The 13,813-nt window shown below is 55.6% G+C and overlaps 1 protein-coding gene across 6 annotated transcripts in view; it reads left to right on the top strand.

Moving 5' to 3' along the window:
* Nucleotides 1-13,813, top strand: part of RXRA (retinoid X receptor alpha) — a 119,213-nt gene that overhangs the window by 61,272 nt on the left and 44,128 nt on the right. The window contains exon 1 of one of the 6 annotated variants that reach the window (XM_055801137.1): nucleotides 518-648. The exons of 4 other annotated variants lie outside the window; for them this stretch is intronic. The gene's annotated coding sequence lies outside the window, so the exon portion shown is untranslated. Of the gene's footprint in view, nucleotides 1-517; nucleotides 649-699; nucleotides 854-13,813 lie in introns of those variants that run through there. One more of the 6 variants, XM_055801126.1, reaches the window with a different exon arrangement.

Raw genomic sequence — 13,813 nt, 5'->3', positions numbered from 1 at the left:
AGCTCTGCCCCACGTCCCTGAGCATGCGGTGGCACAGATCCAGCCCCTGCGCTAATGAGATGGCTTCAAATAAGAGTTAATCATTTGCCAGCCGAATGCTGCCGGGGTGTATCTGAATTCCTCGCTCCTATGGACACGCTGTCGTGTACTAGATTGTTGTGCTCTCACCCAAAGCTGCTGCACCAAATGTTTTGCAACAAAAAACCCCAAACCACATGAAAGTAGTCGAGTTTCATATTTCATTATAACCCCAAATTCAGGTTTGCCAAGAGTTTCAGTAGTTTTATGAACCTTTCCCATGAACCTTCAGCAAAGGCTGTAGCTGAACCTGATGTTGATGAGAACCCAGGTGTGACTCAGTCGCTTTTGAGCAACTTTTGAGGTTTGTGCAAATGTGAAATTTGAAGGCTTTCAAGAGGAAGGAAGAAAGTAACACAAAAGCACGTCAGAGCTGATGACAGCATTTGCAGGGAGCCCTGTGCACATCTGGGGCCAAGCTGTAGTTCCCTGGGGACCTGGGCCCGGAACCCAGGCACCCGTGCTGCTGGGCTGGCACGCCTGGCACCTGGGCTTTGCTCCGGGGGATGCTCTCAGCGTTGCTTTGAACCCACTGGGCAGCATCGCCATCACCCCAGCCGCTACGATTCAGTAAGTGCTGGTGCTCTGAGCACTGTGGCTCTGGGGGCCAGCCCGTGGTTCTCGTGGCAGCATCTCCTGGCATCTGCCACGGCTGGGGCTGCTTTGCTTTGGAGCGGTGGTGGGTGAGCCCGGGCTTTGCTCTCGGCGTTGCTTTAGGAATAACTCTGCAAAAGTCAGCGGTGTGCAAGGAATCTCCCGAGCCAAAAAATAAAAGGTGGGTGCCATGCAGGGTGGGGACGGGGGTCCTTGCGAGCCACGCCTGGCGCACACTGTGTCCTGCCTCGGGATTATGTGTGTTATTATATCCACACACGGACTGCCTTTTCGGCAGTGCCGTCTTTCCTTTCTCCAGCAATTTCCTGAAATAACGTTAGGGAAATGTGAAAATCTTGAACTTTTGAACCTCCCCAGAGGACGGCGTGCAGGGGGGTGGCGGCAGGAGGGGGGGACGCCTGCCTTCTGCCTGCCGTTTATTTTGGCCACAGGACCTGGTGATGGGGAGGAGGGGGCTCGCTGGTCCCCTGGCCGGCCAAGGAGCCAGATCAGTGCTGCCCCTTATTAATTAATGGCTTTCTCATCGGTGGGTCAGAGAGGCGAGGAAGCCAGAGGAAGTTTTCTTTTGCTTGCAGATGCCGGGGAGAAGGGGAGTGCCTGGGCTGGGTGGCGAGGGCAGGGGGTGACGTGTGGGGGTGATGGATGGGGCCTCGGCGTTTTAGCTGGGCTCTGGATGCGGGCAGCTCACGCCGGTGAGGAAGACAGGGGAAGGGGAATACGCTGCGCCTGGAAAGTACTTTTCCCTCTGATGAACTTCAGAGGCGTATAAATCACTGCCAGGCTGCAGCTGCGAAGCATGTGACGCTGGCAAATTAATGGTCCTTCGGAAAACGCCGGCCATCACGCTCCCCTCCTCGCCTTTTAAAGGCACAGCCGGCAGCCCCATGTGTGGGAACTGGGGGGTCGGGGCTGGGCTGGAGGAGCCCCATGTGCCTGCTGGCCCCTGGGTGAGCTGGGGCTGGGTGTGCCTACGGAGGGGAGCTGGCACGAGGGGCTCCTGCAGCGCTCTCTGCAGTGCAGAGCTCTCCGTGGTGCAACACAATCAGTTGTACAACACCATCTGTGGTGCAAAGCTCTCTGTGGTGCAGCACGATCTGTCGTACAACACTTATCTGCGGTGTAAAGCTCTCCACGGTGCAAAGCTCTCCGTGGTCCAACACAATTCCGTGTACTACAACACCATTTGTGGTGCAGAGCTCTCTGTGGTACAAAGCTTTCCATGGTCCAACACAATCCTGTCATACAACACTGTGGTGCAAAGCTCTCCATGGTGCAGTGCAATCCATGGTACAAAGCTCTCTATGGCTCAAAGCTCTCTGTGGTGCAATGTTTTCCATGGTGGGCTCCTGCGGTGCAAAGCTCTCCGTGGTGCAACACAATCCATCGTACAACACTATCTGTGGTGCAAAGCTTTCCACGGCTCAAAGCTCTCCATGGTGCAGTGCAATCCATGGTACAAAGCTCTCCGTGGCTCAAAGCTCTCTGTGGTGCAGCACTCTTCATGGTGGGCTCCTGCAGTGCTGCCTGTGGTCCCTGTGCAAACAGGACCCAGATGCTCCTGGGGATGTAATTTTTTCCAGGGTGCCTTGGGCACAGGGCGGGTGCCTGGTGGGAGCTCCTGGTCTCTGGGTAGTGGTGCCTCTGCTGCGCACTTGCCCACCTGGGCTTTTGCCACAGCAGTGACCTGTGGAGGATGGAGACACATCCAGAGCACAGGCACACCAAAACCTTACAGCTGGGGTGTTGAATTTGCAGTTGAGGTGGTCAACACGTCAGGGGCTGGCCACCCACCTGGTGCAGTGGGTTGCCAAGTGCTGTAAGCAGAGGACCATGGAGCATCTTTCTGATGGTGGCATCGCGAGGCCACTGCATGCGAGGGCTGGGCATTCACGCTTGTGGGGCACGGCCATCCCATACTGACCTTGCAGGCAAACGGCTGCAGGGCCAGAGGGCAGTGGGAGACTCCCTGGCTCAGCCAGGGCCACCCATCCTGCTGCCTGCCCATCACACCATCTTGCTTGCTCCTCTTCCTCGCTCTTAAAAGCTGCTGCGGGAGAGGAGGAAAATCCAGTGCTGCAACTTCTGCCCGGTACTGCTGGTATGCAGGAAGGGGAGGGAGCCGAGCTGAGCCAAACAGTTAAAAATTACTAAATACTTCCCTAATATAATTAGGTTTCCATGCAAGCAATTGCCTTAATTGCCAGAGGGATGTGGGGCAGTGGGGAGGGAGCCAGCCTGGGCTCTCCCTGCACTGCCGCTCCGGCCAGCATTTCGTAACCCAGTGCAGCGATGCTCTGCTCGGGCTGGACCGAGGACCTCGTGGGGGAAGATGTCCCCAGGAAGCCCAAGTAAGGATTTGGCCCAGGCTGAGAAAGAAGTAAATAAGTGTGTTTTGCAAACATTGTGGGGCTGGAGGCGAGCACTGGCAGGGGGCTCTGCAGGACCCATGTCAGCCCCCCACCCCCGGATGGGTTTGCTGGGGGCTCAGCTCGAAGGCTATCTGGACACACTGCAGTTTAAATTGCTGTTTGTTTTCTAACTGCTGTTGGAGCAGGGAAAGTTAGGCAGGCAGGCAGGGAAAAAAAAACCAACAGAGCCCACTCTGTGATTTACGTGGTAAGGGAGATAAGTGGGGATTTAAAGAGAAGGGAATATATAATTGAGACGAACATGTAATATGAGCACGGATCCAAACAGAGATCGTAATCAGAAGTGTTAGGAGAAGCTGAGGTTTATTAATGAAATGTCTCATCTATTTGTCAGCTGAAGAGGAACAGCCTTTCCCCAGCAGCCGGAGGTGGAGGGGGCGGACGCAGGGATTGCGCTCGGTGTTCCCGCTGCCGGCGCAGAGATCGAGGCTGCCATCTTCCTGCCCAGGTGGATGATGCTCGGGCCTGAAAGCGAAGGCAGGGTTGGAGGAAAAAAGGCAGTACATGGTTTTTAGGAAGCTGGACATTGTCATTTTCCTCACCATAATCTGCTGTGGAAGTCTGGAGCTGGCAGAGCTCTGATAACTGCCCAAGGAAGGGCTTCCTCAAAGCCCCTCTCCTCCTCTGCTCTCGCGCCCAGCGCTCTGCCCTGGGGTGCAGTCACTTGCCGGCTGCCAGGCAGGCACGGGGGTACTTGGCAGCTGGAGTAAACGCCCGCAGCCTTGGGAGCAGCCTCAGCTGCTGGGTTCAACCGTGCATCTGCCTGTGGGTCTGCGTGGGGCTTTTCCACAGCTCCGACCTGCTCGTGGGAGCAAAATGCTCCTGTCCAGCTCGGTTCCTGCCCTGGCACTCACTACAGCTGCCTCGCTGCTCACCCTGAGACCAGTGCTTGGCTGCCCTGCAGTCCTCCCTCTGCTCCTGGCCCGGCTGCAGCCAGGTCACGGTGCCCAGGCATGTCTGGGAGCCGCTGCTGACCGTGTGTCAGCAGCCACGTTGGCTCGCAGAGCCGCGGTGTTGGCTTGGGAAAACCCTACTTCTGGAGCCTGGAGCCTGCAGTCTGGTGCAGGCACATCGCACATCTAAGCCAGCTTTGGAGGGAACATTGGTAGACGTGTGGAGCGTGTGGAGCATGCAGTGCCCCATTAGTGTCACTGGTTTTTCAGTAGCCAGCGTGGCTGGGAATTTAGCTGGTTTGTTCTTGCTGTATGGTTTGGTGGGTCTGCTGCCCGGGTGATGTATGGCATGTGGTATAGCTCACCAAGCGCCTGGTCTCGGGGTGACACCGTGAGAGATGCACACCAGAGCATAGGGGACAGTCGCCCTATTTCATCCTCCGCTCGCTCACTGTGAGCCCTGCCGCAGCGTTGCTGCTGGGGCATCTTCATCCGTTGGGGTTCCTCAGGCACGAGGACGATGCTGGCAGCATCCGCGGGTTTAACCTGGGGCCATATGCAGTTCCAGCAGGGAAAGGCTCTGACTATACGTGAAGTGAACATTTTTGTAGGGGTCCTTCCCCTTCCCAGGCCCTCACAGTTATCTGTGGACTGATGAAACGCCTGGAACGCGGAGACCCGCTGGACATTGACCCAACCATGCCGAGCTCAATTAGCTGAGGCTATCTGATTGGACTTGGCACAGCCTAATTAGCTTTGGATTTGAACCAGAAACTCAAACCCAAAGACAGCTTGCAGGCAGACCGTCCTTTGCTGCAACCTTGCTGGGATGGGGAAAGACTTTCTGAAGCCTCTTCTGTCACCCGGGAAGGGGGAGCAGCCCACTGACCCTGCCTGCCCATCCCGCTGGCCACACGGCTGGCGCCGAGGGGGCTTAAACCTTCCCTCCTGGCCAGTGGATGTTACTGAATCCAGGGGGATCACGTAAGACTGGAGGCAGATGCTTTCTCCTGAAAAAACATATGTGCCCTCTAGTTTCCAGAGGGAACTTCCTTTTATTGAAGGTGACCCGGCTCTGGCAGCTGCCATCCCTATCTTATCCAGCACCTTCCTGGGTAGGCACCCAGTTCTCGGGCTCCTTCCCCTGGACCTCCAGCTGCAGTGCATAAAGTGGGTGGTTTGTCTCTGAGGCAAGCGGCTGGCTCTGGAGCGTGCTCCAGTCATTGGTGGAGATGTGGAGAAGGAGCTAAGATGGGAACGGCTGGCTGTTTTGGGACCTTAGGATCCTTTGCCCATCTGGGTTTCCAGCTCTTTGTGCTCTGTGAGCATTAAAGCACAAAAATGCTGGTGGGAAGGGAATTCCAGGCGTCTGTTGACCGACCTAATGCCAAGCATGAGCTGGGAGGTGGGCATTTCTCCAAGGAGGCTTGGAAAATGGTGTTCCCATGGGCTGCCCTTGCACAGCTCCCAGCAGTGAAGCCCTCTGGAGGGATGGTTCATCCCACTTGCATGCACATAAGATCTCTCCTGACCAGGTGAGACACCTCATGCCCAAGCCAGGCTTGCTGTGTCTCAGCTGAGGGATGGGAAGACCCATGTGGCCTTGTGGTCACTTGCTGTCATCCAGCATCTCCTGAGGAAAACTACCATACCTCTTTTTCCGGAAAACTGGGTTTGTGCAAAACCAGTTAGTGGCATTGCCTTTTGCTGGTTGCGGTGTGGCTGGTGGCAGTGCAGCTTTGGGGTGTTGGGATGCCAGCTGCACACTGGCAGCGAACACCAGCGCCAGCCGCGTTGGATCAATTAAAGCCCATTATGCCAAGTGAATGACTGTAATTATCTCAAATCTGGATTAATGCACGCGCACAGCACCGTAATATAATCCGTCTGGCTGGTGGTTTGTAGGCTGTTGTTCCTGGAAGCCAGACGCAGAAGGGAATCCGCAATACGTGGCCGTATCCTCCCCCTCTCACCTCCTCCTGCTGCCTCAGACCCCAAGGATGGAGCTTGTCCCATTGGATGGATCCTGCACATCCAGTGTGGGACCTTTTAAAGAGATGTGGGCCAACGATTGCTCTCAGCACTGACTGGGAAGTGTGGAGGTGCTGTCTCTCCTGCCAGCACCTCTGGTCCATCCCGGTAATTGGCAGACACAGGGTGGATGTGGCACTGCCCCCGGCATCTCTGGGTTCTGCACCTCTAGGAGCTGTTAGTAAGGGGGAAGGATGTGGTTTAGCCCCCAGATCTCAAAGCTGGTGGCAGGGAGAGCCGCTGGGCTGCTCTCCCACCTGGTCTTTGGGATCTGGCTCATCCCAGATCCCTGGAGGGAGAATACGGAGAGGCGTGGGGTCCCCTCGCCAGCTGCCGGCAGGCAGGGCAGCGGCACATCCCAAGGGGTGACGCCGTGGGAAGCAGCGGGGCCATTTATTACTGCCCCCCGGGCTGTGAGCCCCGCAGCGGGCTGTAACCCAGCCATGGGCATGGCTCGTGGGGAGTGGAGCGTCCCCTCCGACCCTGGGGGTCGGCAGCCCCAATTCAGAGCCGGGAGCTCCCCTTCACCAGAGCTCTCAGCCCTGCGTCATGGCACGCTTTGGGCTGCTTCTTCCCCTGCCTGCTTGGAGCGTTTTGAGGGATTGAGAGATGAGGGGAGTATTTTAGGGCTCAAGGCAGCAGCTTCCCTAGCAGGGGAGCTTGCTTAGCTCCAAGTCTGAGACCCTTCCTTACATCCATCCCGCTGTCGGGAGCGCAGCATGGGGAAGGGACCCGGCTGCTGGGGTGCGATGATGTGGGGCAGCGTGTGATCCGGGTTCGCTGGCGGCCCTGGCACGTGCCATGTGTGCGGCTCGTTGCCACGAGGTCCTGGGGGAGCTTCGACGTGAGACGAAACTTCTCTTTCTGCTAGAGCAAGACTAATGCTTTCGAGCTCCCCTTGTGTCTCACTGGATCCTGCTTGGTTTTTCATAGCTCAGAGCGTAGCACCCCCTCAAGGGCAATTCTAATTTCAAATTCACTTCCAATTTGCCCGTAAACCCATAAAACTGCAATTGAATGTAATTAAAAGGCCATAATGAGCTTCAGCAACCTGCGGGACCACTGCGCTTTTGCTCTCACCGTGCTCTTTTCGGAGAACGGGATGGAGTCAGGGAGGCTGCAAAGGTCAGCGTGGGCAGGGTGGGGGAGGGGCTCCAAGCAGAGCTCCCCAGTTCCTGCGAGAGGACAGGTGGACGTAGGGAGGCACCTGGGTGCCACCAGCACCCTGTGCCCACGCTGGTGATGCCCATCAGGGAAGGCTGAAGGGACCCCCAGGTGCAGCTCTCCATCTTTGCAGAACAGAGGGAGCATCTTCCCCTCTGTTGGCATCTTCTGCTGCATTTTTGGCTTCACCGATGCTCTTTGGAGGCTGGAAGGGTGCCAGCAGGTCCAAGTCCCCTCTCAGCATGGCCTGCTTTGCTTCTGGTTGTGTTTGGGGCAGGTTAGTGACAGGGGACAATTGCAGTGACAAGGGCTCAGCCTTTGTGCTTTGGGAGTGAAGTCTGGGTCCCCCAGACCTCCCTTTTGGGGGTGCATGGGGGCACCCCGGAAGATGGAGAGATGCCACCCCAAGCGGGGTTTGCTCAGGAGCTCCTACCACCGCCATGTTTGGGGCAGAGAGCCGGGTGGGGGGCAGCAGCCCCCATCCTGCTGCCATGTGCCAGGCAGCACCTGTACCCCAAAAAGCGCCGGGCTTGGAGGGGCCGGACAGCCCCCGCTTTGGGCTGCGATGGCAGGAGCTGAAAAGAGCTGCTGCGTTGAGTCCTTCAGCAGATGCCTCCCGGCCCCGCTGCCAGCCCAGGAGCCCTGGCAGTGACACTACACTGCACCTATTATTGCCTGTTCCTGCAGCGGGTTCCCAGCCAGTAAATTAGGGGCACTCGCTGAGCCGCTGACAGCAGAACAGAGCGCATTGTAAGAGCAAGGACAGCGCTGGCCCTTGAGGGATGAAATAGGAGCCTGTAATTTCTCAGGACTGTTGTGACATCTTTGCACAAGCATGTGATTGAGTCACATTTGCTTTATCAGCAGAATCCTTGTTTGCCTGGGTGCACCCTCCCCCTCCACCCACCACTGCCAGGCTGGGGAGAGCCGAGCTGCGCTGCCCGCTCCCCTCCCCTGGGCTCGCTCCCCCTTTGCTCTCCGAGGGGCTCCTCACACTTTCCATATGTCAACGCTCTCCCGCTTGCCCACGCTTCCTGCTTTTACTTTCTCCACGCCGAGGGGGTCTCGGAGCCTGCCCCGTCTGCTTGGGAGGGGCAAACGGAAGAAAATATGGGTGGGGGGTCCGCCGCGGGTGGGGGAGATGGGTGGTGATGGGGGTGCGTCGGAGCAGGAAGCCGGGAGCGCTGGAGGAAGAGGCGTTTGCGAGCGTTTCCTCTGGTGACATGGCAGCTTGCAGGGAGAGCGGCTTCTGGAAAATTCCTCTTTTTGAGTCCTTCCCCCTCAGAGACGGGAATAGCCCCTGCAGGCTTCCAGCTCTGCCAGGGGCTCCGGGAGCGGGATGTGCTTATAGAGGGCTTCTGAGAGGGTAGGATGGGGTTTTAAAGGCAAAAAAAAAGGCAAAATGAGCCCGCATGCCAGCGCTGAGCATGCTTGGTCAGCCCCGGTGTGGGGTCTGTGCCCCCCCTGTGCACACACATCTGCAGTGGGGCTGCTCCCCCCGATCCATGCTGGCGCGGAAGCATCAGGCAGAAGCATCCCATTTTTTGCTGTGGGTCCTGTGGTGGGGGATCACCAGACCTCTGGGCATCCGGGCTGTAGCAGGCGATGGGGTGAGTTAGGGGTGAGTGTCTCCCAAAGGTGACCTTGCGGTGCTTTAAGCCAGAAAATGGGAGTACTGGTGAGCCCGTGGTCATCCACGCAGGTTGCCTGGGGAGAGACCCCCAAACGCCACCCAGCACTTGCCAGCCTGAGTCCACACGACCACATAGTCGTCTTTCTCCTTGGTGCTGGGGAGGTCTGATGTTACCTGCAAAGCTGCATTCAGAGGAGAAAATAAAATAGGGCAGAGAGGGAGAACGAGTGTTGGAGCTGCAGGGACAGAGGTGTCCCAGCTCTGCCCCATGGGGTAGGGATGCTGCCCGCTCCGTGGAGTGCTGCTATGAGGTTTGGGGTGGGAACCACTTTGGAGAACCCCTTGGCCTGGCGATAGGATGCTTTTGCACTGCTTCTTCCCCTTCAGCTTCTGAGAGGAGACCTGAGGTTTCCCTGAGCGGTGGCAGCAGGGGCTCAGGCTGCGGGAAGGAGGGGTTGGCGTGCAGAGTGCAGTGGAAAAGCTGCTCTTGGGCACCGTAATCTCATGCCACAGCCTGTCAAGCCCATAAAGCGGAATGCTGGCAGGAGGCAGTAGCTAATGCCTGCCCATCGCCTGCAAGGCTGGCAGCACGCAGAGAGGTGCTGCTGAATTTCCTCCAGCCAAGGAAACCCCCTGGAAGGGGACCCCAATGCTGGGCTCGAAGCCCCAAAACGCGCCTCTGCTGGGTTTGGCAGCTCTTGCTGGCAGGTTTCGGCTGGCTCGGGTGGGAGAGGGGAGCGGGGATGAGAAGCTGTGTGGCTTTGAGGTTTTAGTTTGGTCAAAGTGAAAGCCAGCGGGAGGAAGAACCCACCTGGAGCAGAGAGCAGCCGAAACTGTGTTTCTCACCATCTCAGTGTGGCTCAAACCGCCACAGCATCTCCTGGCACTTCTCAGGGGAAAGTGCTGATCGCAGCTGAAGAAACTCTCCCAAACCTCGGAGCAGGTTCCTGAAGAGAAACTGCACGTTCACCAAGCCCCAAACATAAGGCATTTGCACTTTTAAATGCCTGCAAAAAGACACATTTCTGTGTGCTGTCTCCCGTGCAGGCTTCGGGGGGGGGGGGGGAGGGGGGGGGGCTGTGAGGGATGTTCTTGGATTTGTCTTTGTACTCAGGTCCAGAAATGTAAAAAAAACCCCGCAATTCAAGTTATTTTTTGGTGAAATCGCAGCTACTGAGGACCAACACGCTTGATTGCGCTGTGGACCAGTGCTCCTGCACCCTTTTACCTATAGCTGTGGCAGCAGTGCTCAGAAGGGATGTACGGATAACATACAGCTGCTTCTTCTGACACCTTTGGATGTCCATTCCCAGGGATGCCCCTGCCACACGCCTGGCGCCTGAGTGGTTTAAGGGGATCAGTTGCTTCTCCTTGCTGGGCAAGGTGCTATAAGTGCAGTTTAATATGCTTGGGCCACGAGATGGTGCTTGTCTCTTGGATCCAGGGGTGCTTTTCTGGGGTGACAGCCACATGCACCGTGTGGGTCAGCCTCCTGAGTTTGCCCAAGTCGGGCACTGTCAGGTCCACGGGAGCAGCCAGCACTGGAAGGGGACGAGGCGGTTCTTGCTCCATCCTTGCTTCAGTTCTCAGCTGCGCTGGTATAAATTGAGAGCAGACTTACTCAAGATTGTAGGCCAGGGGCTATTTAAATTCATCCGCTGTAAACATACTCTCTGTGAGTTTTGATCAGGGACAAAAGTGAGGACCTGACCTCTTGTGGTCACTGTATTACCATGGCGATTTTCACATGGAAACTACGGTCAAACTGTCGTGTCCTGCCCAGATTTGCTGCCTGCCCGTTGCTGTCAGCATCCCGCCTCGTAGGTGGGTGCAGGCTGTTCGCCGGTGGTGCCTTGGTTTGCTGTGCTGGCTGCACCGGGGAAGGCGAAAGGAAGGGAGGTGGAAACCTCCATCATTTGAGGTTCCTTGGATGGAAAGCAAACGGGGCGATTTCTTCACTGCTTTTGAGGAGTGAGAGCAAACGGACGGTGATTTTCACTACCGAGTTTGTTCAGGGAAACTCACCACCCACAGAGGCACGGAAAGAAAGAACAGTGCTCGCAGGGCTCAGTGCCCTGCATTTACGTGCAGATTCCTGTGCATTTGGGTGTCAAGAGTTTTGAACCTGGTCAACACCAAAGAGACGCTGGAGAGCAGAGGAGGAGGGTGTTTCCAAAAGCGTGATCTCAGCTGCTGGTCCTGATCCCCTGCAAACGTGGCCCCACAGCACTGCAAAGCCCTAACGTGGAGGGCTGACTTAAGGAAGGGAGTGGCAACCCAAATTTAGAATTTCCTGCTGTTTAATACCCAGAATTGATCTGCTTTCTGATTACGGAGGAAGAGGTGCTGAGGGGGAAAAAATAAAATAAAAAAAAAACACCACCAAAAACGGAAGCTGGGGGATGCGGGCGGCTTTCCAAATCTCGGCTGGCGTCAGGGCTGGGCGCGTGGGGCACTTGCACCGTGGCGGCTCCCTGGAGCCGTGGGGTGCCTGCAGACCCCTCTGATCCCACTCAGCTGGGCTGTGGGGTTGTGTCCTGGGTCCCCAACCCTCCTCGACTGCAGAAAAGTATGGCTCCAGGAGTCTGTGCTGTGAGATATGTTTGGTTTTTTTTTAACTTCCCCTCTCCGAAGCAGAGTGCCGAGCCACTGAGCTGCTGAGTAAACTCCCTGGATGTGGGAGAAAAGGTTTTCCAGCAGAGCTAGGTCACTGTAGTTTTACTGGCAAAGCCTCTTAGGCATAAATGAAGATTATACTGGTGAAAGCTTATGCTGGTACAGTTTATTCTGGTACAAATGAGCTATCCTGGGAAAAAAGCACCTCTGTGCTGTTGTAATAGTTTCTGCTCTGGGCCATTTTGTGGTCCTGAAATGTTAAAATCACAGCCCTTCTTGGTGTTGCCATATCAGCAAAAGCTGTTGTTAGCTGTCAGGCTGCTGTGGACGTACCCTGGCCAAGCAGCAACACTTGAGTCCCCTGCACTGGATGGTGAAATGCAACAGGGAAGTATTGCGAGGGCTGGTGGCGTGGTTGGATGCTTTCAGCGCTCCCATGGGTCTAAACCTGCCCGCCCAGGCTGCATCCAGACATGGATGTTTGCTGGGCCAAACTGGAGGTTTCGGCTGTTGGCCCCAAGGATGCCAAGGGGATGGAAAACAGCAGTGAGGCTGCCCAGGGACATTGTCTACCTGGTCTGAGTGTCTGATGCAGCCAGGTGAGGATGGGGACAAATGTTTCATGAAGATGTTTTCTTCTCTTATTGAAAATTAATAGTAGGTAAGAGATTGCTGTCTGTCACGGAGGCAGGAGAGAAAATAAAAATACGAGGAAGGTTGATTCAGCAGTCGTGATGCTAGCCTGTGTCTTGCAATAGCCAGGATCTATTCCCAGCTTTGGCTCCAGTTTCCTGCATGACCTTGCTGAAGGTCACGTAAGCCTGTGCCCTACTTGTGGCGTCTGTGTCTGCCGGTGGGGCCACTGCCTCATCAGGAGCATCGCTCTCCCGATACCTTGGTTTCCCCAGCTGTGAAGCAGGGATGACGGCATCCAAAAGAGATCTTGCAAGGACAGGTATCTGCTAAGGCAAAGGGCAGCGACGAGCACCGTGCCAGAAAAACAAGACTCAGGCTCCTTATCTGGAGGCCAGATCAAAACCCGCTGGCTCTAGTCTCTGTGTGATGGTTTCAGCTGAATCGTCTTCCCCTGCTGTGGAGGAGAGCTGAAGGTGTGCGCATGGCTCCGCACCGCCGCCTGGCTTGGCCGCTTGAGCTGGATCCTGGGGCTCTGCCCTAAATGTCATATTCGTTGGGAAAAATTCCCATCCAGATTTTCTGGCTCGCGGGCTCATGGTTTTTGAGAAAGAAAAGGAGCTTCACTGCAAATTCCTTAGCTGCCAAAGAGCTCTCGTTCTGATCTCCCAACTGCCATGGGGCATCTTATAAGATATATAGAGGTCGTTGTGTTTTAAACAAAGGACACACAGAGAAAATAGCTGCAATTTATGGGTGCGGCAAGAGGGGAAATGCTTTAAGGAGTTTATTTATTTATTTATTTTATTTAGAAACCAGCACAGTTTATTTTGGTCAAGAGATAGTCACACACAACGGCTTTAAATGGCAAAACTATGCAAGAAAAATGAATAGTCTCACACCACTTGAACTGAAAATGTGTTTGGGAAAATAGGTCTCCTGTTTGCTGCAGTCCAAGTGGTATGCATCAGTTTGGGGGTTTATTTGTTTCTATTAAGGCTATTTCCTCAATCTAGGCTTTTTCTCCTTTTTAGATTGTTTTTTGCTAGCGTTCCTTTAGCATTCCAGGTCCTATAGGATGCCTGTGATGAGTGAGGCGGGCAGACTTCTCCTGTCCAGCTCTACATCCCCACCTCTCCACCTCGAGTCGTTATTTTCCCCAAATGCATCTCCCTGCTGGGAGCACTGACCCTTCACCTGGGGGCTGGCAGCATCTGCGCTGAGTTGCCTGAGGTGGACTCTTCATTTTGCTAAGCCAAAAAACCCAAACCCCAAACCCAAACCCTTTTCCATATTTGCCGGTTGGCTGAGGGTAAATGTTTCCCACGGCTGCCGCTGTTGCACTGGGGTTTGGGCTGCAGAGGAGAAGGTGTGTTTATGAGGACTGGGAACATCCCAGAGTCCAAGGGCTTGCTTTGAACTGGGCTTTGAGTCATGGTGCTCTCAAGAAGTTCAGGTCTGGTTCAGATTTCAGAGCGTTTGGCCAAAGGTTTTGGGTGAAAACACACCCAAATGTGTCCGTGCCTGCACAGGCTTCTCCCTGGCAGGCCTGTTCAGTGCAGGGTTAGTCCTCCTCTCGCCTCCTTTCCTTTCTGTTGTTGTTGCCTGAATTATTTTCTCCAGACCAACCCCTACCACACACACCCAGTTCCTCGCTGGGTGCCGGGGATCGTGTCTGTGGGGAAAGCAAAGCATGTAAACAGGATGGGTGCGGGGAGCCG

Source organism: Falco peregrinus, chromosome 1, assembly GCF_023634155.1.
Source record: "Falco peregrinus isolate bFalPer1 chromosome 1, bFalPer1.pri, whole genome shotgun sequence".
In the NCBI taxonomy this organism is placed as follows: domain Eukaryota; kingdom Metazoa; phylum Chordata; class Aves; order Falconiformes; family Falconidae; genus Falco; species Falco peregrinus.
This window is presented reverse-complemented; position numbering and strand designations above follow the sequence as displayed.